Here is a 24,001-nt window from a genome sequence, read left to right on the forward strand (position 1 = left end):
TCTATTTAATGACAGTGCGGCATTTGGAATAATAAAAGCTGAATTTACTGCAAACTGCCTGAACATTTGAACCCCGGTAAATTCGTTGGAATAAGTTCGTTTTGTAGATGACGTTCGAAATCGAATATACTATATTATATGCGTTGTGTTGATGCAACGGGGAAGAGAGCTTAAATTACGAACACGATATACATACAGGACGGGGACATTTGAATAACTCCCTCCGTTCAACTGCCGAGGTGTGTTCGCATCCAGTGGCATTATATATTGAAAAAGGGGAGTGTATATGTATATATACTTATATATGGGGGAAGAGAGATAGAGGTCTAGTGCTATCAACTTGGTCGGATTTGCATTTATTACCTACCTGGCGATGGGGCCGCCTTGTGTAACGAAACCACCATCACTACCATCGCTCAACCGAATCATCTAAAAACGTGTCTTGTACCCAGTTTTGCATTTATTTTGCGGATCCGGTGACGCGTGATTTAAATTTATGAACCAAAAACTACCAAGGGGGAGATCGATGACACTCTGCTACAATGAACTGAGTAGGTATACATAATGATGAACAAGAGTGGATCGACTTTATATACATTTTTGGGGGGAAAAAACGATGATAAGTGATAACCATCAGAAATACAATCGAATAAGGGTCAAGATTCAAGAGCACCGTTCATCACACATTTTATATCGCGAAACCCTAAAAATTTCAATAAGTACAACTAATATAATATATATTAAAGGGAGAGGGTCATAATATATCTCCGAATAATAGAAAATAAACTAGTTCGTATCATTATTGTATTCATGTCATTGTTAGTATTTCAAAAATATATTATATACAATATACATGGACTACAAATCAAACATAACATTTTTATAACCAAATATTCATAATTTAGAATACGCTTTACGTAAAATATAATATTATGTTATATATACAAATCGAAATCATGTAATTTATTAAAAATAATCCACAAGACAATTTAAATTTTGCTAACAATTAAAAATTTAAGTTAAATTATGTTTTAACGATATCAAGTAGATTAGGTATTACGATGTATAATATACTATATATATAATGTACAATGTACATATTAGATACAAATATCAATAATATCATATTATATAACGTTAGGTAGGTACATAAACAAATATTTCTTTTTTGTTTTTAATATTAATTAAGATTTAATTTTGAATGTATACGATTATCTACGGTAAACTTACGATAATTAATTTTAAATTAATAACAGAGGTTAAGAAAATAAAAATTAATTTCACTAAAAATGTATACATACCTATTATGTTATCGATTTCATAATTTCATAATATTATAATAATTATATTCTATTATATAACATTGACTTAATGCTTATGTTACCAAACTAGTAATAACTAGTAAGAGTAGTAATAAGTCTTTCATGAAATATTATGTTATTTTATAGAGTTAGATGCATTGCATTAATTCGTTCTACAGCCATAAAAATTTAAGTTAAAACTATAATTTTTCACTTAAATGATTTATGATTTTCGTCAAACGTTATAATGTATAAAGTCACAAAAACAATCATTGTTATTATTTTACGTTCGCGATGCTGCGAGTTAAAAAAAAAATGTGTATCAAACATATGCGAATACGAAAATAATGAATTAAATATGAAATATTATACACCTATTAAATTATATCAGACATTTTTAAGTTGTACCTAATGTTTTTCCTTACAACTAAGTAATACGTACAATTAGTACGATCTGTATTTATACTTTTTTAGTTTATAGTTTATAATACAATGTCATATATATATTATATACAATATTGTTCTGTTCACATCTTCTATTATAGTCTGCAAGTTGTTTACAAAACCATTCATTGAGGTCAGTATATATAACTAGGCCGACTAAAGAACTTTTCGATCAAGTTTTCTAAAGTTCAATAGCTTAAATATTATAATATATATAAAAGAATCAATACGGAAGCATAACGTGGTACGCCACCCTATTGAGAGTGTTTGCATAGTAGAATGGATTATAATTAAAACGGACACGGGAATATGATAGAGAAAGTAAAATAAGAAAAAAAAACAAAGAACAGAGAGAGAGAAAAATGAAAAGAATTATAAAGAAAAATATTTAGTTTCCCGTAATAGGACGTGCTATACTCTGCAGCGTCGAAGTTTTCTGCCGTATCGCGAATAATAATGTATTTCCCCCATTTATTTTCGTTAGTCACTCGATAGCGGCACCTTTTTAATGCTGAAAACCTCTGAGAGGTATTAATATTCCATTAAGGGAAAAGAAAATTTGAATTTCGGGTGTTCCACAAAGTTCAATCTATCCTTTTACATATTTACGACTGTTTCCATTATGCAGCAGTATAGTGCTGCCGACGCCGCCGCCGGTTCGTCCATATACAATATACATATTATATATACACAGCGGTGATGGCGTACGGGTAACCGAAGGGAGAAGACCTCAAAAACCGCCATCCGCCACCGCACATTATGCATTCAAAACCCCATCAACAACACACAGCGTCGTGTTTCGGCTTTAATGGTTCTTCCGAACGCCTCGTAGGAAATCTAACACTTGTTGGTCACACCTTACCAAACAACTTGTTGTGAAATGATATCCACACTGAAACTTAAATTTAAACTTACATACTAGAGTTATAAGGACGTCGAAAATTTTACAATCACATAAACCCATCATACGTAATAACAATTTTATACCATAGACAAAGTAACGGACCAACGACGGTATGCACAGATGTTGACTTGTGGACGAGAGCAGTAAAAATCTCACACGATGGTGTTAAAAATAATATAAAACACAAAGAAGTTAAATTTCAAAGTTACTCTTTCAGAATCAGAATGTACACGCACTCAAGAAATTTAGAAATAATTATTTAACGATATAATACGTTACTACTAATATGATATGAAACAATATTTTGACTTATGGGTACCTATGCATGTTCAAATACGTAAATTATATGTTTTATTAATATTATTTTTAATGTATGACAATTATTAACTAAAAATATAACATAGTTTTATACACACCATATAATAATGTTTTGAAGATTTTTTCTGTGTACTCTGTATTGTATTTTTTTTTTTTTTTTTTTTTAATAATTTATAATTTATAAATATAAAGCTAAGATTATTTATTATTTTAATGTTAGGATGACGCAGTGTTTGAATCTATAGTGGTTAAAGGTGACATAAATCAAAAAAGTTGAGAACTATTGATATAGTCCAATATTTGTCTCCTTTTAATCTTTACGTCATATTGTCAAAAATACATTTATTTATTTGATTATTTAAACAATTTTTATGTAAATAATAAACCCGTTTACTTAAAACGATACGTTATAAAGTAAATACAAACGATATATTTAGACTATATTTATACCTTTCGACTAAACAGAGAGAATATAACTACAATATCTATGGGTTCCAGACAACAATATTGAAACAACATAAGTTTATTGCTCACTACTACTCTCTCGGTTTCGATATAAACTTAAGAAATAAAAAAAATAAGAAAAATAATGCAGCCGCCGGGCTTACGGTACACAGGCTACAATATTTATGATTTTAATGTAGGTTTTTTCTCTTATTAATACACAGAGGAAAAAATAAATGCATATGATAATATTTAAACCAACCAAGTTTTGTTAAACTGAAATTTCACTCGAAATAAAATATTTATGACACACGACCGTGTTCGACCCGTACATTTTCATACTTTCATTAGCATAATCGTGTGCGCGCTCGCACGCGTTTGTGTGTGGTAGGAATTGGCTGCGAAAACGAGGGTAATTTCCTCACCCCCACTCTTCTTCGCTCTGTTCGTCTCGACTGAAGTTCGCGACGGTGCGTTCTAGTATAGGATTTAGCGGGGAGAATATTTTAATTGTATTCATACATACATAATGCGAGCGTGTATATCCCGATTCTCAGAGATTCTTGTCATAGAAATGGGAAGGGCTAAAGGCACTCTGGGAATGTCGCCAAAGCGGGTTACATAGTGCATATTAGGACCCCCAAAAGTCCACAGAAACTTTGGGAAATTCGAGGGGCAAGTATTGCGTGATGGTGGGAAATAATTTCACTGAAAAGGGCCGACCGAACACACACATACATACATAGTGGTAGTATAAGTTATAGCCCTAAGGAATGTTTCAAAATCACTGGTCTGACACGATTCCAAAATTTGAAAGAATTCATAACTTCTCTGAAGATTTTTCAATGACCCACAATTGAAAATTCGTTTGATTCATTCACGTCGTATAATTTTTTGATATAATAATTATATAGTTGTATTATATTAATTATTAATTTATATTATTTCTTTAATAAGATATTATAATCATTATGCATTTATTTGAAACAAGCATAATATACGAAAAACGCTATTTATTATTAAACTAAATCTAATCAAAAAGATACCGTAAGGTTAAGCGTAAGATATATATTATGTAATAATTATATATACAATATAATATAGATTATATACAACTATTATAATAGACCATATAAACATTTGGTATTAAATATAATCCTAGTAATAAAACAGCTTGTTAATTAATACGAGGTTTGGAGAATTTTTCCCGAGCTTTTTTCCAAAATATATTTTAGCCGTTAACAAACCGTGACTAACCACTGTTTGTTTTGTTGGATTATGGACGTTAAATTAGCGTTTCGAAACAAACAATCGAAAAAGTAACATTTGTGTAACCCCCTTCCTCCTCCAGTTAAAAAAATAAAAAAAAACTTTTAAAAACTTTTGTTATTCATCATACCAACCTGATGGCTGTAGCACACGAATCTATGTTACACTGAAATAACGATCGTACAACGTTAAACAAAACGCGCGTGACAACCCACCAGACTAAAACATCGAAACCGCATAATAAATACATAGCTATGCGCGCACCTATACATATTATATAGCAGTGTCTTTTCAGCGGAAATTAACTGGACCGCTATCCGTTTTGTCTGAACACGCGATATATAAATATATCTGATATATAATATATATGATTTAATATATATATATATAAATATAAATATATATAATTTTAGTACTATACTATAGGTTATCATCGATACTGCTAAAATGCATTATTATACTATGTAGGTACATTATTATTGTATGCGCGTAAACACAGCGAATGTCTGCCATATATAACGTAATATAATATGTATTATTATTATATTATTATGTAGTCAAGTCGAACGGTTATCACGATCAAAATTCACCACGTGGGCGATACCTGCATGCGCGTTTGTATTTCCGCCGATGTGATATGGCGAACGGCGCTCATAGCTAACGTCCGCCAGATAAGAGCAACGAAACATTGTGAATCTAATTAAGGAGAGCGCATTCGGTACGCACAGGAGTAAAGATTGTATCGCCAGACATGAGGACACAGTGTTGTAGTCGTAGCTGTATGTACGTTAATGGGTTGCACGTTATCTGTTAATGCCCTACTAGCTTCGGTTCTGGCCCACACGTCGACGTCGTCGTTTAAAAACTTTGTCGGGATTTTTTTAATTTTTTTTTAACTCTTAACAGCCCTCCGTTTACACTGCTATTAAAAAATTATTATTAATAATATTCACGATAATAATCGACGGTATTTTTAACTGAAAAAAAATTATCATCCAGACACTCGAATAGAATTGATCAAATCTTAAAACGACCGGTTATGAAAAATAATGTTTGTATACATATATATATTTAATGTAATGTATGTTTATGTAATTCTCTTCTCGGCTTGAAATATTATATTAATAACCGTCTAATGCACATTTGTTACAATTTAGATGCTCGAGTTTTGATTCAAAAAGACATATTGTTTTTGTTTACACAACAATATTGCAAAATTACTACCTACCCTCTTGTTTTCACAGTTGCGACTTATCATACACACATATTATAAAGACACATTTTCACGCCATGTTTAAAAATCAAAACCATCGTGACGTGAAACACGATCTTTCTCTCCCGAGATTTTTACCCTCTCGTCAAACTGACATATGTAGACGAGATGATATCCTCTCCCATGAAGCATTTCTGTGTAGATTCTTTTTAATTTGTGTCATTTCCACGTAGCGTAACACAAAAAAGGGTTCTTTTTAGTCAGCAGACCGCACCGGGCACGCCTTAGATGAATAAAAAAATGAATTTACTCATTAGTCGAGACGATTGTTTCTGTTTTGTTTATGATATTACTATATAGTACATAATATTATTATAATATATCATAATATCATCCTCGAACTATGTGTCGCCATCCCACAATAATGAATTTAAAGAAGGTATATTTTTTTTCTCCTTATATATACACGCATACGATGACACGAGTCGTCTTATAGTCTGTACATAATGTGGTCGCTGTTAGAACCCCAATGCTACAAAACTATTTCATATTTGTACACCGATTGAAACTCAATACCCACCCAATATATATACACATAATATGTCGTTATTAATCGCAAGGCGTTCCGGCTGTGTTCAGTGTGATGATGGTGGGCCTCAGCCAACGTTTTAATGTTTACTGCACTAACACGTTTGACACGTTTATATATAAAAAAAGTTTTTATTTTAGACTTCATTGCAGTCTCCGTTAACTTTTGCTAGTGGTTATTTCCGATCAATGTATATGTAATAGGTAAACCTTGTGTAACACATTAATATCACATGGGACTATGACAGAATATAACTATACTACAAGATATGTCTTGTCATCAAGAGATTTGGAAAAATTTCATATTTAAATAGAAGTGTATGCACGCTTCACTATACGAGATGGTTCATATTTAACGTAAGACATTCATTATAAGTATTTTATGGTAAATGAATCACCATGCATAGTTACGCTATATAAGTCCAACAAGTACTACAGTGCACAAATACGATCATGACATGTTATTACATCCAATAGTTACTACTTCTGTACGGCCGTAGATTAGCTAATAATTAATAGCTTAACTTTTGTTATAAGTCATTAAGGCAACGATTTAACTATTTTAGACTAAATAGGTACGATATTTTATACATATTAAATTATTCATGAATATATAATATATTATATATATATAAATGTGTGTGAGTGTGTGTAATGTTAACCATTTAAAATACAAAAATAGTTCACTCAAAATCTAATATTGGTTATAAAAAACAAAAGTATACATAATACTTTATTATTATTATTTATAAGTAATAGTATTTCACTTGCTTAATAAATTTTACTACCTATTATGCGCATAATATAATTATAATCTCATTATAATCTCACTAAAACAGTGATATAGTAAATTTATTACGAAAATGATTTCTCACAACTTAGTGTATTGTATCAATATGTCTAACATATGCTTATAATTAACGTAGATAAAAGAAAATGCAATACTTTTTCCTTCAAAGATCTTATACTTGGTAACAGTAGCTCCTAAACCAGAACTAATTACAAAACTTCGTGTTATATGAGTGTCAAAATAGACCGCACTGCAGTATTATAGTCGGTTTTAAAACGATTCCTACGGACCAACGCTCTATCTCGCGTTGTGTGTTACTATTACTAACTTCTGACGAATATTAGTTTTATTTTTCTAAATAACACACATAAAGGTAGATGAATTATTATGTTGTGCTCAATGTTGATATTACGAGTATTTTTATTAGTAGGCGCTGGTTTAGAGATCTAATACACATTACTTATATTTATATCAAAGTTATACTCAAAGCTGTTTATTTCATATTAATAAGTAGCCGAGAAATATCAGATTACAAGAGATCAAGCGCCCACGCCAAGCTCTACAGGGGTCCAATTTGATATCACTATGTGTTCGAGGTGTATCGCCGCAACAGATCATTCTATAAAATATGAAACACGCAGGTCGAAATTAGAATAAGATTTTAAATTATATATAAACTCCTATGGGAACGGTTTGTGTTACGTTTTAAACTAAATTATTACGGTGCATATTTGTACGTTAGTCATTGTAAAACCAATGCTGTTTGTTACGTGAAAATGAATTCAAGAAACAATTGATAAATGCTGACAATTATTACACTCGTCTGTCGGCCGGACTTGTACATTTTAAATTAATATGATGAATACCCCCTTGTGAGAAATACATACAGATATATTATTGTCTATTGACTATACATGATTATGCATATTGCTATACAGTTATCGAGTATTATTCGTGGCTGGACCTACAGTTGTTTCTATCAACAAGTTCTTATAGTCGTGCACTCTTACAAATACATAGGTTTCTATGCTATAATTTATTTATTTAAATAAGTTACATCCCACAAGAATAAATAGAAATAAAGCTATGCACCACATTTGCATAAAATTATTTAAACGGTCACTCACAAAAAATACTACTAATCATATAGCCATAGGTTTAATAATTAGTAGTTCAGAACTTTTTTATTTAAATATTCATATTTATATTACTAAAGGCATTAAAATTAAGTTATACGTTTACATTCAATTGATGTATTTAGTGAATAGTCAAAAACTAATAAGCTATTACACATAATGATATAATTAAAAACTATAATAGTAATATTTTTACAAAAACAATGATTTACATAATCAACCAAAACAATATTTACATAAAATGTTACCAGATTAAAGTGAATGTTTGTAAAAATTAGATATAATTTTATTTTATAGAATCTGGTATGATAATATATATAATAATAAACACCTAATGTTAAAATAAAATAAACACTAGGTATTTATTAATATACTATAACATTATTATTGACACTTGTTATTATATGCATAACAGTTTTAGATTTTTATTCAAGAACTATATTGATCAATATAAAAGTAAAAAGAAATTTTTGATTTGATTGAATGCAGTTCTGTGAAACTAAGCGAGCATACTTTTGTTTGAAAAAAGTTCCATGAAAAAAAGAAAGTTTAATAAAAAAATGAAAAGACAAATTCTTGTTTTACACGAACAAATAATATTTTAAAGCAACTCGTGTGCACCACCATCAACGAGTGTTAGTGATGCATTAACTAGGTAATAAACAACCGTTGCTGTACGTCAAAAGCAAAAGCGTGTTGTGTGTCGTTGACGGTTATAATAATATACTTAGTGGTGCAAGTCGGATGTTTGGACATGTTATTATTTTCAACAGAGGGTTTCAATCAAAAGTTGATTTTAATCTCGACAACTGCAGATATTTAGGGATGAAACAAAAAATCAATGCATCGATTCACCAAACTTTAAATTTACAATTTTAAAATGAAAAAGCGAAAAATAATAACCCGAATGTTTAATATAATCCAAAAGCATTTTATAAATTAAAAATGTCTGAGAACAAATAACAATCAGTTAAATATGTTGAATATAATACACGTGAAACTGAGAACGGACGATTGATTTTGATGAAATGTAAGTCACATACTTACATCGTATTACAAGTATTATTTTCAATTTTCGATTTTTATTTTATTATCAATTTAAGAGTTTTAATTTGTTACTGCTAATTTAAAGACCGTTTATTTACGTTTACGAGTGTTACGGTGCCACGCGACGGCGACAAAATCGTCGTAGAAACAAACCGAAAACACAGAGATTCGAAACGCCGTCAACGGTTACACCATCAAAGAACACGTAAAGAGAGAAAAAAAATGTCTTACAAGCGATTTTTGTAGGGGACGAACAGGCAGCGGTTCATTAGGATTCTAGTTGTGGGGTTGATTTTCACACCGCTGCTGTACAGTGGAATTCGGTGATATTGGCTATATGCGGCCACACGCGACTATGAGGGAAATTTCATTTCTGTCGCCGTCCTTTTGTAGCGGCGTTGGCGCCAGCGGCTTTCTCCCTCGAGGGTATAACAGCCGCCCCGACACGTTTGATTGCTTCTTCTCGCCCCTGTGTGCACATCTTTCCAGAGCCCATTAAAACGTTACGGTTCCCCGACTTTTTTCCTACACACTTTCAAACTTGGAATATTTTATTACCAACACATACTCATGTATATATATATATATATATATATATAGAACCCACGCGGCCCTTACGCTCGTCTGCAGGTAAAAACAACTCCAGGATAGCCGCCATTAAACTTTCATAAGACTATATATACGGTTTGTATAATGGAAAAAGGTTCTCGATTGACTTCCTAAGAACGAAAAAACATTTTTAAAACACGAAGGAAAAACAAATTTCAAATAATTGGCCATATTTTCCATCACACGAATCTTGTGTAAGTGGAATTTACGAAACTTTACATAAATATTATTATAATTACAATTTATACATTTTTTTTTTTTTTTAATTCCTAAAACATATTCAATACAATTATCGATGAGGTTGCATAACCAAAACCCATTACTATTACACTGAAAGGGAGAAAGAGTAGAGAGTTAAAATGAATTTGGTATATAATACTCCATACATATATATGTGGGACAGAACAATACCACTGCGGACATATGACCAAATTCTCATCGTGGGGGGGTTACTTTTCCCATACCGTTCAGAACGATCGAAACGCATTACCCAAAAGAAAAAGCTGCGTGTAAATATTCGTTTGTGTGCGTGCGTATGTGAATATGTGTAGGTTAGTGTGTGTGCTTAAATGTATACATTGGCAATGTTGATGCGGAGCAGTTGTACATAGCAGTCATTTACCTTCACCCCTACACCAAATTATTTAGCGGTTCGTCCATTGTTGGCCGACCCCAAGGGTGCACTTTTCCTCAGGAACTTTACAAATGTAACGGCAGCAACTTTTACGTCGATTCCGCTACACACACCTTCTATTGTCCATCGGCCATCTAGTTAATGGTATTAATCCACTTTGGCCTTTGTTTTAAAAAGAAACACTCGAAAAGAATACGAAAGATACTTTTCTATCAAACAGTGTTCATAAGTGCTATCACAAAGTGAAATTTAATTAATTTAGAACTGTAAAATAGTTTAATCTAAAAATACTCACGGACAAAAATAAAACCGTTGTTCAAGTATTTGCAATAGTTATATCCATCAACATAAATTAATTATTTTAGTTGAATTATTATAAAAGAGTATTAACCTAACCCATCTATATATTAATATATATTTTATGTACCAATAAAGAGGTGAGATATTTTTTAAAACAAATTGCCAGTAGGTAATTACCGATATCTGATATTGTGTAATAGATTACTATGTTATATACAGTATTTTAAGTAATAATTTCAAATACCATTATTACCACTATTACCAATAATGAACAAATAACGTCAGCCTTAATATATCTGTATAGTAATAAAAATAGTACAAAATGCAAAACAAAATAAAAATAAATAAAATATGTATTTTGAAAATGTATAAAATAAAATAATAAAATTAAGCGTGTTAGATGATTAATGAATGTAACAAAATATTATATGTATCGCTGTAGTATATCTCGTGTATGTACACTATGTATTGCGTAAGTTTAAATATATTTTAAATACTTATAAAAAATATGTCAAGATAAAATATAATAGGTTTTGTACTATATATCCGGTGGTATAGTACAAAAAAATGTGCTCTATAAATGTATATTTATGATACTACGAACACATAAAATAACGTACGTGTTGATAAGTAATACTATAAACAACAGTGTTATCGAACCCCAAAAACAGTACATCATCTGCACCAGACCATCAGTGGAACACCTACATTCATAAAATAAATTGTTGACTCATAAGCATAAGTGACTCGGTAGCATTTATGTTCGGACATTACTATTATAATAATATATATATTTTTTTTAAACCACTACTAAATATTTTCAGATAAGACAGAAATCTTTTTTTTTCATTTGTGGCAGATATAATAACATTATACAATTGCAATGCGTTTAGTCACACGCAGTGAACAAGCTTTATATTAAAATATAATATATCCACTACGATTTACGAGTAGCTAAATTATAGCAAATCATAGGATTTGTGTAGGTAACAAAAGAAAAAAAGTAGTAAATAAAAAATGGGAATTCAGTTTATTTATGAATAAAATTTGCAAGACAATTTTATTAAAGAACATTATTTACGGGATTTAAACAAACCGGGTGGCCGACGCAAAATAGAGAGGAGGGATAATAACAGTTTACACGTCTTAATAAAATAAAATATATAATTCTTTTTGGATTTGAATATAAACATAACTTTCGATAGGTGAACGCGATAAGCCGGGCGTAAAAAAGCACGATGAGCTATTTTAATGGTTATTTTATTCCAAAAATGGTGGACCGATGATAGAAAACACACATGCGTTACTTAATAGTAGGTAGATATTATTATCATTAGTATAGTATAGACGCAACGACCGATACAACCGATGACTTGGTCTAACCGTCCGAGGCATTCATGTTGGGCGCATTATATCGTACTTAACCGTTGTCGTCGGACGCATTACAAAACGGGCTTAATCGTCGCCGAAGGTGCGCGCATGTGGTGCCCGCGTGGGCGTTTTAATAATAATTCATATAATATTGTGATATTATAATATACATTTTTTAACGCGGAGATAAAAATAATAAAAAATAATCTCATGTGTATCGATAATAATAATAATTCACCGTTGCGTTTTTATCACATCTCAGGTAAAATATTACATACGCTTTCCGTACAATACAAACCACTTTTGCGTTGGAGGATTTCGTTACACGCGATTTGCTTGTTGCCGCGTATGCTCATGGGCGCAAACCAAGATACAATCGTTTTTAGCAATGATGTTTTATGCAAATTGAACCGTAATGAAACGTCGCGACGCACAATATTACGATTTGTGATAATTCATCATGTACGCCGTACGCATAAAAAAAAAACTCTCCCAATTATATTATTTTAACCTCGAATTGACCCCGAATCTTACACCCTGACATAATATATGAATAACATAATCAAATGATCAGACACGATAAATTGTATACATTTTTTTACGAGCATTTATTATTACTATTATTATGATTATTATACATTTATAAATGGATCAATCAACAAATTATTTTATTGTGACGTTTGTCATTTGCGTAAAACAATTTATTAGCAACCGATTCAAATTGAAATTGATTTTTGATCGTTTAACAATAAAGTAGAACACATAAATTATACATCAGCAAGATATTCACATAAATTAAAAAATTAAAAATGATATACTGCAATTTTTAGCCAAAATTGCTTTCTAGGTAGGCACAAGACCTAATATATATTTTACAAAGAAATGTTAGTTTCATCAGATTGTACTAAAATGTTCAAATATATTGGTATATGCATTATCTGGGTTTGAAAGATTTATTTTTAATAAACTAGTTTAAAAACCAGATTACGATGGACCAGCATTTAACTAGACTTTCAGATACATAAAGATACATTATATTATAATATAATATAATATATATTAATATCTAAACATAAAATTTGTTTTTCCGCAGATTCTAAGACTTTAAGCACAACAAAAGGAACGATGACGGGTAATGTTTAATGAAAATATATATATATATAGTAAATTAGTATATTTCAGAGCATCTGCAGAGTATGTAACAATATCTGAACTTAATACAAATTCATAAATCATAATAATATATGAATGTATTTTATACAACACAATATAGGCAGGCATCACGTCATAATATTGTATAAAATATTCAATTCCAACTACGTTTACTAAGAACATAATATAATACTCACAACACGAAAACATCGATTAAAATATATTCAATGATCATTACATAATCTAAAATACAGGTGTAGTGTTTGCATATAATATAATTTTTGACTTGAAGAATTATTACTTATTAGACAAATTTTCTAGAATAAAATTATTATTATCGGTATTCAGTGTCGGTGTTTCCAACAACAGTGTGGATGGAGTAGGTCATTTTAACTAAATGCAATGAACAACCCCAATAAAATCATAGTTGCATCGAGTTACATTGGACGTGTGCTCCGAACTCTTGTACATTGTGACAATCAGACACACAAATCATTGTATACATGTAATTGATATATTTATCACCGTAATATATATTTTTCACATTTCACATTCAATTCGTCCCGGGGTTCTTTTATTTTCCTAAAAACATATCTCACGTCCGTTTGTTAAATCGATTCAAAAGGTCCCAAAGAATTATTATTATTATTGGCGGCTGGCCACCTAGTTTGGGTGTCAGCTGCTCGATGTTTACAATGAAACTGTTTTATTAGATTAAATGCGGGTTGACCACCGGTCCACCAGTCGGAATATTGGCCGAAGCGTAGGGGTCATTATATAGTATAAGCCCACCGAGGGTCATAGTGCGTTTACATCGTTCAACACTACAGAATTCTAGCGACATCATGCAAGTCAAAGGGATTCAATATTTCCAAGACCTCCTCCTATGCTGGATAATCCTTTCCTACGACATTGATTAATTGATTTTTTTTCCCCATTATGTCAAGTATAATAATCACGAACGATGCAATAACGTATGGTACAAATGTTCAATATAAATATATTAAATAGCTAAAAATGAATACATTTCTGTAAGAGGTCCTGTTAACCGATATTGTTATGATGTGTATGGGTGTACTCCAAGAGACAGTTAACATTTAGCTAACCTAACAATAGCACTCGTGACATTTTTAGTTTTTAAAATAGTTCTACTTATAATACTGTGATACACAGTTTCAATGAAACTATTAAATTTTGATTTTATTTTTAATAAATATTTAAATTCTAGGAAGTTATATAGTGTCATAAACTCACCGTAAATTAATGCAATATGTTTTTGCCTTAAATGTTCTTACATATTATAATCGTCTAAAATTAATCACAATCATCAATAATAATGGGACAGCCTGGTAATTTTTAATTTCCCGGTACTAAACTGAACGAATTTGCTAGTGGTTTTAATTTACCATGAAGTGTCAGTTTTTGCGATTCCATTGGATTATGTCTAATTTATTATGCCGTAGTGATGTTGCCATTTTTTTCCCTATACGATATCAACACCTTTCAGTACATCGGGCTTAGTGACGCCCCAGGGTAACGTTTGAACCGCCAAAACACGGGCTAAATGCCGTAAATTTCCACTATAACGCTCACACATACAACCAGACATAAATTATTACAGAGGCCCCCAACAATGGGATGGATTTGACTATGCATGTTCTGCTTCGAGTTCTACATTTATTGTGTTTGTACCCTCCCAGCACAATGTTTTCGCGTACATTGGTACTATTATTATACACATCATTCATTACTTTAGAAAAAAAAAGAGAAAGAAGAGAAAAATAACAACCCTAATGTATACGATTGTACGACTATGTGTATAGTGGATGTGTATATGGCATTAGAAAATTAGCCGAAAATATTTAGTTGCCACCCCGTAAGAAAATACACAAATGTTTTATTCAACTGAGTTCGCAAGTATTTACATAGCTGGAATTAAGTAATTTATACATTTTTTTTCTGAGAAAGATCTCCATGATTAATTTTAATCAACTATTATGAATAACATTACGACTCTCATAAAACGAATTAAGTTTCAAAAAATATAATATATTACCGACTTATCATAATTATAATTTTACAAATAAATAAATAATTATTATTACTACCTAATAATCATTAAAAAGATACATTTAATGAATCTATCTTGAAAATTTGTTATCAAGTCAAATAGATAATTTTAATTATTTAACAATTTAACTAAAAAGATTAGAAAGTAATAAATAATAATTTTGATATATTTTTTATCTCAGTTAAAATTAAAAACTTCGAAAATATTACTCAATAAAATTAACAAGCACAATTATTTTAATAGAAGTATTTCTAATAATGTAAACAGGTAATGTTTACTATAATAATAGTGTGACAATTATTTTACTTTGATAAATTTTTTTATTATTCCAACATTAAGCAAATAAAAATAAATAATAACAAGAATAAAAAAGTTCTAAGATAATTAAGTAGTTTATAACAATTCGAAACAATTTAGTAATACGCAGTCAAATATAGTAAATATACTCGTATATATTAAACGTTAAAAGTTGAAAAATAAACATAACCACATTGATACATTTTAACCGGTTTTTTTTTATTTAATACAATATATTTTGAAAACCAATTCTTAATTTATCCATCATTCAGATATTATTTCAGTGCCTAATCAACCTAATCCACCAAAAGGCAGAAATGTAAATATTAATTTACATAAATACGTTTTCCAAAACGGAAATTAACTTTGAAAAGTATCATACGGAAGTATAGATGACTTAAAAAATATTAAATGAAGAATTCACCCTCATCTCTGAGAGGAATTATTTATCGAATAATAAATATAAATATGATAAAATAAGCAGTGATTTGAAATACTTAAAAATTGCTTCTTACGCATCTATTTTAAATAAGAATCAGAACCCTTTACTTCTTCAAAAAATAATTTCCATATATCTAATACACACAATTAATGCTTATTCATAAATCATATTTTACTTAAAATTGAAAAGGTTAGTGACTTGAAGTAATATTTGAACAACTATTACGGTAATACATCAGCCACTCTCGTAAAAAAAAATAACTAAAATCTACGAACAAAAGCTAAAGGGCAATTTCCGATATAAAAAAATCTATACTACTATACATATACGGACGACGTAACCCACGTGGGTCTGTGACCGAAAAAAAGGGATCCCTCGGAGAAACAAAAGGCTTTGGTTTTATTCGTCAATGGTCTCTAAATCGCAGCTGCCCTCGTTGACAATTTAATCGCAGATGTTTTTTTTTTTTTTTATACTAGCTCAGGCCGCATTATTATTATCCTGCACAAAGGGATTCCGGTTACCCCCCTTTTTGGACGAAATATTTCGTCGTAGACCCGTGCCTTGACGTTTATTGCGAACATGACATTCATAATGCGCTATGCATATATTATCAACCGCTGAGCGTACACCACAATGGTAAAAATAAGACGTGTGCCGTGTAAAATTGGGAATTTTCATTAACGCATCATTATAATACTCACATAATATAATGATATATTCATTTAAATAACGAAAAATCAAATTACAACCAATAAATTACAATTAAATAAAAATACAAATAAATAAATACAATAAAATTTATTCAGTTTTATTACCTGATCAGAAGAATTCAGGAGATCGGCGTCAATGAAAATCGCGATGTTGGACCGTAGACACGATAGTAATCTGAGAAAACAAAAATAAAAACAAAACATTAAATATTATCCACTGTATTATTATTTGTACCACCTAATAATGAACACATGCGAATATACAACTAAACAGAGATGGTTATTACTTATTATAGTTATTACAGAAGACGTAGTAGAGTTAATACACGCAGAGGTTTAAAATTAGTTGTATTTTCGGCATTTCGTAGAGATGAGCTTATTGCTATTTTCGACACGTATCATATTTTGTGCGGTTGATGGGGTTTCATACGCCCTGAAGGCAATTAATACTTAGGCTTTTGTCATCGCATCCAGGAGAGGAAAAACGGGGAAAAAACATCGACAGAGCTTTTCGAAAAATTTCCCCTGAGGCGAAGACGAGCTTTCATTAAACCAAGTCGAGTGCAGTGTATTGGTATTGACACTTCACTGTACGTGTCACGGGAGAAAACAGAAGGGGGAAACACTAAAATGCTATATTATTATACACATCTATCTCCTGGTCAATCGTGAAAAAAGTAAAACCACTACAGTGTAATTTTACTTACTTTGACAATATTATTGATTACCTATAAAAAAGAAAACTGAGAGCAAAATTCAAAATTAATAATGTAGGTATACGAAAGTTAAATATAATAAACACAATGATTAATTTGAACACGATCCATCTATTAACCAAACGAATCTATTTCATTAACTATAATCAAACCCATATATATATATATATTATATTGCGTAATAATTGTAACGGCAGAACATAATAATAATTTGTAATACGAAATACTTCATAAATAGCTGATACTTATAATATATTATTATGGAACGCTGTAATTTTAGTATCACAATAGCCAGTAAAATGTTTTTTATTATTTTATTTTTTAATCGACAACACGCAGATAAGATATTATTAATTATTGCCTTTGTTATAATATGTCATCATAACATAAATATAAAATATAAAGATATAAAAACTCGCGTCGGTCACGTACACAGGGGTTTATGGAAATGAAAAAAAAAGGAAACGTACGGTTATCGTATAACGAACCACTAGCAAAACGTCAAATCGAACGACCTAAGACGGCTGAGACTATTGTTTATATATACATTACAATAACAATGAAGAAGATCGAATATTATACCCGTCCCCGTGCAGCGCTTCATTGGCAGGTGGACATAAATCTCCTCTCCCACGAGATCACTAATTGTTCCCGATACCTCAACGCTGACTGTTTTCATCCAGCGCGCAGAGGTTGCAGTTGTAGCGAAAGTGGCGGCAAGTCGAGAAGTGGTAACCGGATACCGGAGCATTACATATTAGGTATAGCACCCATACTTGTACACTATAATAATAATAATATGGACCTTGCGTATGCGTATAATATTGTGTGGACTGTATCGATAAGAGAGCAGTGTACAGCGCCGCGCGCGCGTTCGACAAGCGTACCTACTACATAATAATTCTTTTATTACACGTAATTGCTATTAAAACACACAGCCGGTCCATTTTACTCTACACGCGATGTGTTCCGTCTCGTTTTTCCAGAGGTTTTGGAAAACACGTGTTCTCTCGGCACACACGATAAATGAATTATAATGTGGCGAATAACTGGTTTCGTCCAGTTGCATCGTCGATCGAGATATAATTTTGTATGCATATCTTATGTATTGCAGTCGACGATATTTTTACTATTCTTAAATGGGCGGTGCGGAGTAAAATGAAAAAAAAAACAACGATAAAATATAATTCTACAGCAGGAGAATCCGCTGATACGGTAATTACCAATGTGATCGACAATGTGCGATAACTAGATATGTAGTTCGACCACGGTAAAACTGATGCAACAGTATAATAGATACCTACGTGCACGGTAATATTTTCGACGCCCATAACGTAGTAAATACCTATATGGATATACATGTATCGAATATTATGTTGCACAAGAACTGCGTATATGCGTAATGTATGTCCGAAGCATAGTTCTTGATTTTTTTTCTCTTATACCTACGATATTACCGACTCGTACGTGTTATTATTATGTGTAACAAGCGGAAAACAGTAAGAAATTTGTATTTGTTACAAATACTATGTTAATATTTTATAATATATAGTATTATGATAATAATTACACTATCAGCGTTTATCTAATAACGCACAATGATGCGTGGGCCTATACAATCGTTTTTTTTTTCCACTGAATCGAACACAAAGATCGATTCTCATCTGTGCGCCTAAAGGCTCAGGATCTACAATTTGTAATTGAATCCAATTTAAATATTATATTATATTAAAGAAAGATTTAATCAACTGATACAGCGCGCGCATAGTAGGTATATTACAGGGATAATGTCCATTATTAATTCAGCAGTAACCTGCAGACACGATAATATTTTATTAATCAATAAAATTATAATTTCGTGTAATAATTATTTTACGGAACTACTATAATATGATATACGCGAGACGCGGTTTAAAATAATGGAAGACTACTAATATATGTTATTATCATTATCATCTCGCGTATCAATTGATCTCTCATATTAAAAGTTTCTCGATTAATGAGGATCGACACATCATGTTATCTTTAATAAATAATATTCACACCGTTTATATATTACATAAAATTATTACATTTTATATATTACGTATACACATGTGTGATGTCTCTAGTATATAATATTGCAGCAATTTTATGATTTACCATCAAGATAAAAAATGTCTTAAAGCCATATAATATGGCCATGTTCGATTAAATTAAATTACACTGTATTTTGAACAAATTGATTAGGTAGTCGATTGGTCTTAAAAGTTTTAAGTTGAATCTAATACGTCATGTCCTTTCGCAAAACGATTGAAATCGAAAAAAAATATCGTACAAATTAGGCGATATAACATTATTGAGTCCATTAAGAAGAATTTTTTTTTCAATTTCCACAAAATAATTCCGTCTACCAATTTAAAGATAAATGATCACGCCCATCCGTGAACACACAAGACATTCGACCTATTCCGGATTTCTAGTTCGTCACATTGTCGCTACAAGAATAAATAATACTATATTTTATAATGTTATAATATTATTATAACGGGCACCGTCCGATGTATATACCTAATAGAATACATATACATAATATTATATGTCCTTATATTGTCGCCGTTGTCCGTATGTCGCGCACGCGTTCTGTCGGCCATCTCATATTATACACAATGAAACTGTGACACACACACTGTAACACTGCTGAGTGTCTATGCCCAAGTCGACTAACCATCACACACTACCCTCGATTATAATAATATATATTTATATGCAATGGCTACCTATTACGACTGTTGTACATCATCGTAGTACACGCACACAGAAGCCATCCTCCCTAAATAGAGACGATTCTTGATCGTGTCCGTGTAGCAATAACAATGCACGCCCCGATGACTCGCAACAATTTACGAGGTAATTGAATCCAAATATTGTTTCAGGACGAGAAATGCCTCCAAAACGTGTATAATATTATTATGTTTTTAAACAGCATTATGTTTATATAGACGACCCGCTGAATACGATAATATTATAATATAATATAATTTATACGATCGTACACACGCACAATATAATATTATTATAGCTACCTACTGGTATTAATGTCGCGTCATAGGCGACACCTTAGCGATAAAAATATAATAATTAGTTGTATCATTACATTGCATTATACTTATTAAAACATATGACGACTTTCAAACGTACAATATAATAGATAACAAAACAATAATAATAAAATAGTAATGTATACAAATATGGTTAATTTACAACGGTTCAATGATTTCAGAAACGTATTTCCACGTGTTTAACGAAACGTGAATCGATGCGTATATAGGTGTAGACTGTTTTATGGTGTGAATGATTTTACATGTAAACTGCAATAAAATAGCTACTCAGTAATTATTGGATTTTATCTGATATACTGTTCAAACCTAACAAAGTTCCAAATCACAATTACCTATAGGTACCTTTAAATCACGTTAAATAATAAAATTATACAACATTGTACATACGTATTGTAATATTTAACTTATTAAAATACAAATGTTTTCAAATACCTATTTCAAACTTTACCAATGTAACATAAGATGTTATAACGTAAAATATAATATATTATTATGTTTATGATCACTACTTATAAATTTAAAAAATAATATTATCTTTAATGCATACTATTTATTTTAAAAATATAAAATGTTAAAAATCTCAAGTATAACAATGTAGTTACATTTTGTTTTAAGACAATTGTTTATTTAAAAGTTAAAAAAATAAAACATTTACAGAACTACTAAGCTATTATTTTCAGTTTGAAATCAAGATATAAAGCAAAAGAAAAAACTAAAACAGATGAGCTTTCGAAATAGGCCCATCTCTCTAGAGAATTACCGTGACCGGATAAAGGTAAAGGAAAATCTGGCTCGTGCAAGATGTCGAGACCTTTAAATAACGATTGGATCCCGTTTTGCGAATAAATCCATTAGTTTTGAATCCCTCTGACCTGTTGCCCAAATATATACCAATTTTCAAGATATATTATTCACTGTCGAAATAGCTGTTAGTGATTGCTTTACATTCTAGAAACCATTGGCCGGTGTTAAAATTAAAACGGGTAACCAATGTTTAATTGTAAATAAATAAAAAAGATTATATTCTTAATGTATAGGTACGTTCAAATTTATAGTTATAAAGAAGTTAACTAAAAATATTGTGAGTTTGTTAATTCTTCGACATGGTCAATTGAATAACTACTTAAATAATCCATTTTATTTTTATAACTGAACATTCAACTCAGAAAATATTTTTTTTATGTTTCAGACGTAGGTATAACCTTTATTATTTGTACAAAGGACAGCGTTTTATTGGATTGAAAAACAAATGTCCCGAAACGAAAAATGGTAGATACTTACTAATAAAATAAAGTTTTTCAGCACATAATATAGAAAACCGTTTAACCAAAATGAACACGATTATTGAAAAACCTAACATTATAAATCTGTACTCTTAGCCTGCAGTGCAATAAATCCAATAGAACCATATTGACCAGTTCAATTTAATATTAAATATCAATTTAAAAACAACCTATATAAAAATACAAAATATAAGATAGGTACTATAAAATAATATTTACGTGAATTCAAAAGTTACTTTTCCAATTCAACCGTAAAAGCATAAACAGAAAGTCAACTATACCTACACCACTCAGCATATCAGTTATCAGTATTTTATTCATGTAGCTACCTATATAAATACTTTTTAGTAATATATTAATTAAAAAGAAACATATCAATTGCATTTAATGTTCAATGAAGTACCTACCTACTATTATTACACTATACTGTAAATTATTATATTATTTATTTATCACTAATTTTTAGGAATTTTTAATGGAAATAAATACTTATATCCTATTAAAAATAAAAAATTCCGTGAAGTAAAGCAAGCGTGCTTTTGTTTTTAAAAAGCCTCGTAAATAAACGGTTGAAAATGAGAAAAATGCTGGCCTTCGGGAAAATGTTTGTCCTTCTCCCCAACAGTAGTTATTTTATACCTGAATACTCTGGGGACAAAGCGATATATTATTCCAACTTTACTATACCCCTTTCTCCTCAACATCCGTATAAGTAATCCGTTATAAATTACCGCTATCGCTTCTATCTTCTGTATACGAAACAAAAATAATAAGAAAAAAAGTTAATAAAATGTAGATTTCACTTTGCCTCAGGACCAGTATAGTGATTGAAATCCTTTATTCAAATGTCTACATTATGTAAGAGGACCTTTCGAAACATTTTTTTCCCGAGATATTACGTTTAGGTATACATATTTGTATACATCTGTTGTCAGAGTATCATACAGATAACCAGTTTCTTCGCTATAATACTTAAAAAAAAAATACGCTCACATAATATTCTCCTCTAGTAGTCTAGTAGTGTTCCTACTATTATAATACATCTATTGCAGGCGTCAAGGGGAACAGATTTATTGCACATCTTGAACGACGCAAGCCGTATGTCATTCGGGATCGACAACAGTCATGGGTCCTCGAAAGTTTGTATAAAGTTCAAAAGCTGTTATTTTTTCCCTTAGAATGAAAAAAATGATAATAAAAATAAACGAAAAGAAACCGAGCTCTAACCCGCAAATTGTTTCCTTTGGATAACGTCCAAAACTACATATGGACGGCCAATCGAAGAGGCGTGTTTGTATAGCTACTTTTACTGCCTCTTGAAATACATGGATATAAATACAATAGACTTTTGTAAACATTATTCCAATCGCCTGTGTAAATATATATACATACGATACGTCATGCGTTCGTTACCAGCCAATCCGGCTGTTTCGAGATTTTATTGCAATTTTTTTCCCCCCTTGACCGTATTTATGTGTAATTTCAAACATATAATGTATAAAAGTCCCACATAATAAACGCACTCGCTACACAAACCGTAAGTTGTTACCATCGTTCTCAATTTAGACCGTGTAATATCTCATTTTTATTTTCCTAATGCAAAAGCTCCACCGGCCCACCCCGAATACGTTTTATAATCCAAACGCGTGTGGGAGTGCTGCAGCACGATTCCCAAGTGAATACACCGGCACACATGTGCCCCCAACTGTTACGTGAAACGTTGTAATATTTGAACAGCGTTATTATTCTCGGACCTATATTTTAATACGTGCATTATAGCGAACGCACTCGAAACGTTTCGGTTACGATCATTAGTTAATTAAAAAATAAATAAATAGAAAATATTTAAACATTACGC

At 30.8% G+C, this 24,001-nt stretch overlaps 1 protein-coding gene across 1 annotated transcript in view; it reads right to left on the minus strand.

The window, feature by feature from the left end:
* Positions 1–24,001, minus strand: part of LOC114127487 (discoidin domain-containing receptor tyrosine kinase B-like) — a 133,190-nt gene that overhangs the window by 93,980 nt on the left and 15,209 nt on the right. The window contains exon 2 of the mRNA XM_050197758.1: positions 17,149–17,218. The gene's annotated coding sequence lies outside the window, so the exon portion shown is untranslated. The remainder of the gene's footprint in view (positions 1–17,148; positions 17,219–24,001) is intronic.

Source organism: Aphis gossypii, chromosome 1, assembly GCF_020184175.1.
Source record: "Aphis gossypii isolate Hap1 chromosome 1, ASM2018417v2, whole genome shotgun sequence".
Taxonomy (NCBI): domain Eukaryota; kingdom Metazoa; phylum Arthropoda; class Insecta; order Hemiptera; family Aphididae; genus Aphis; species Aphis gossypii.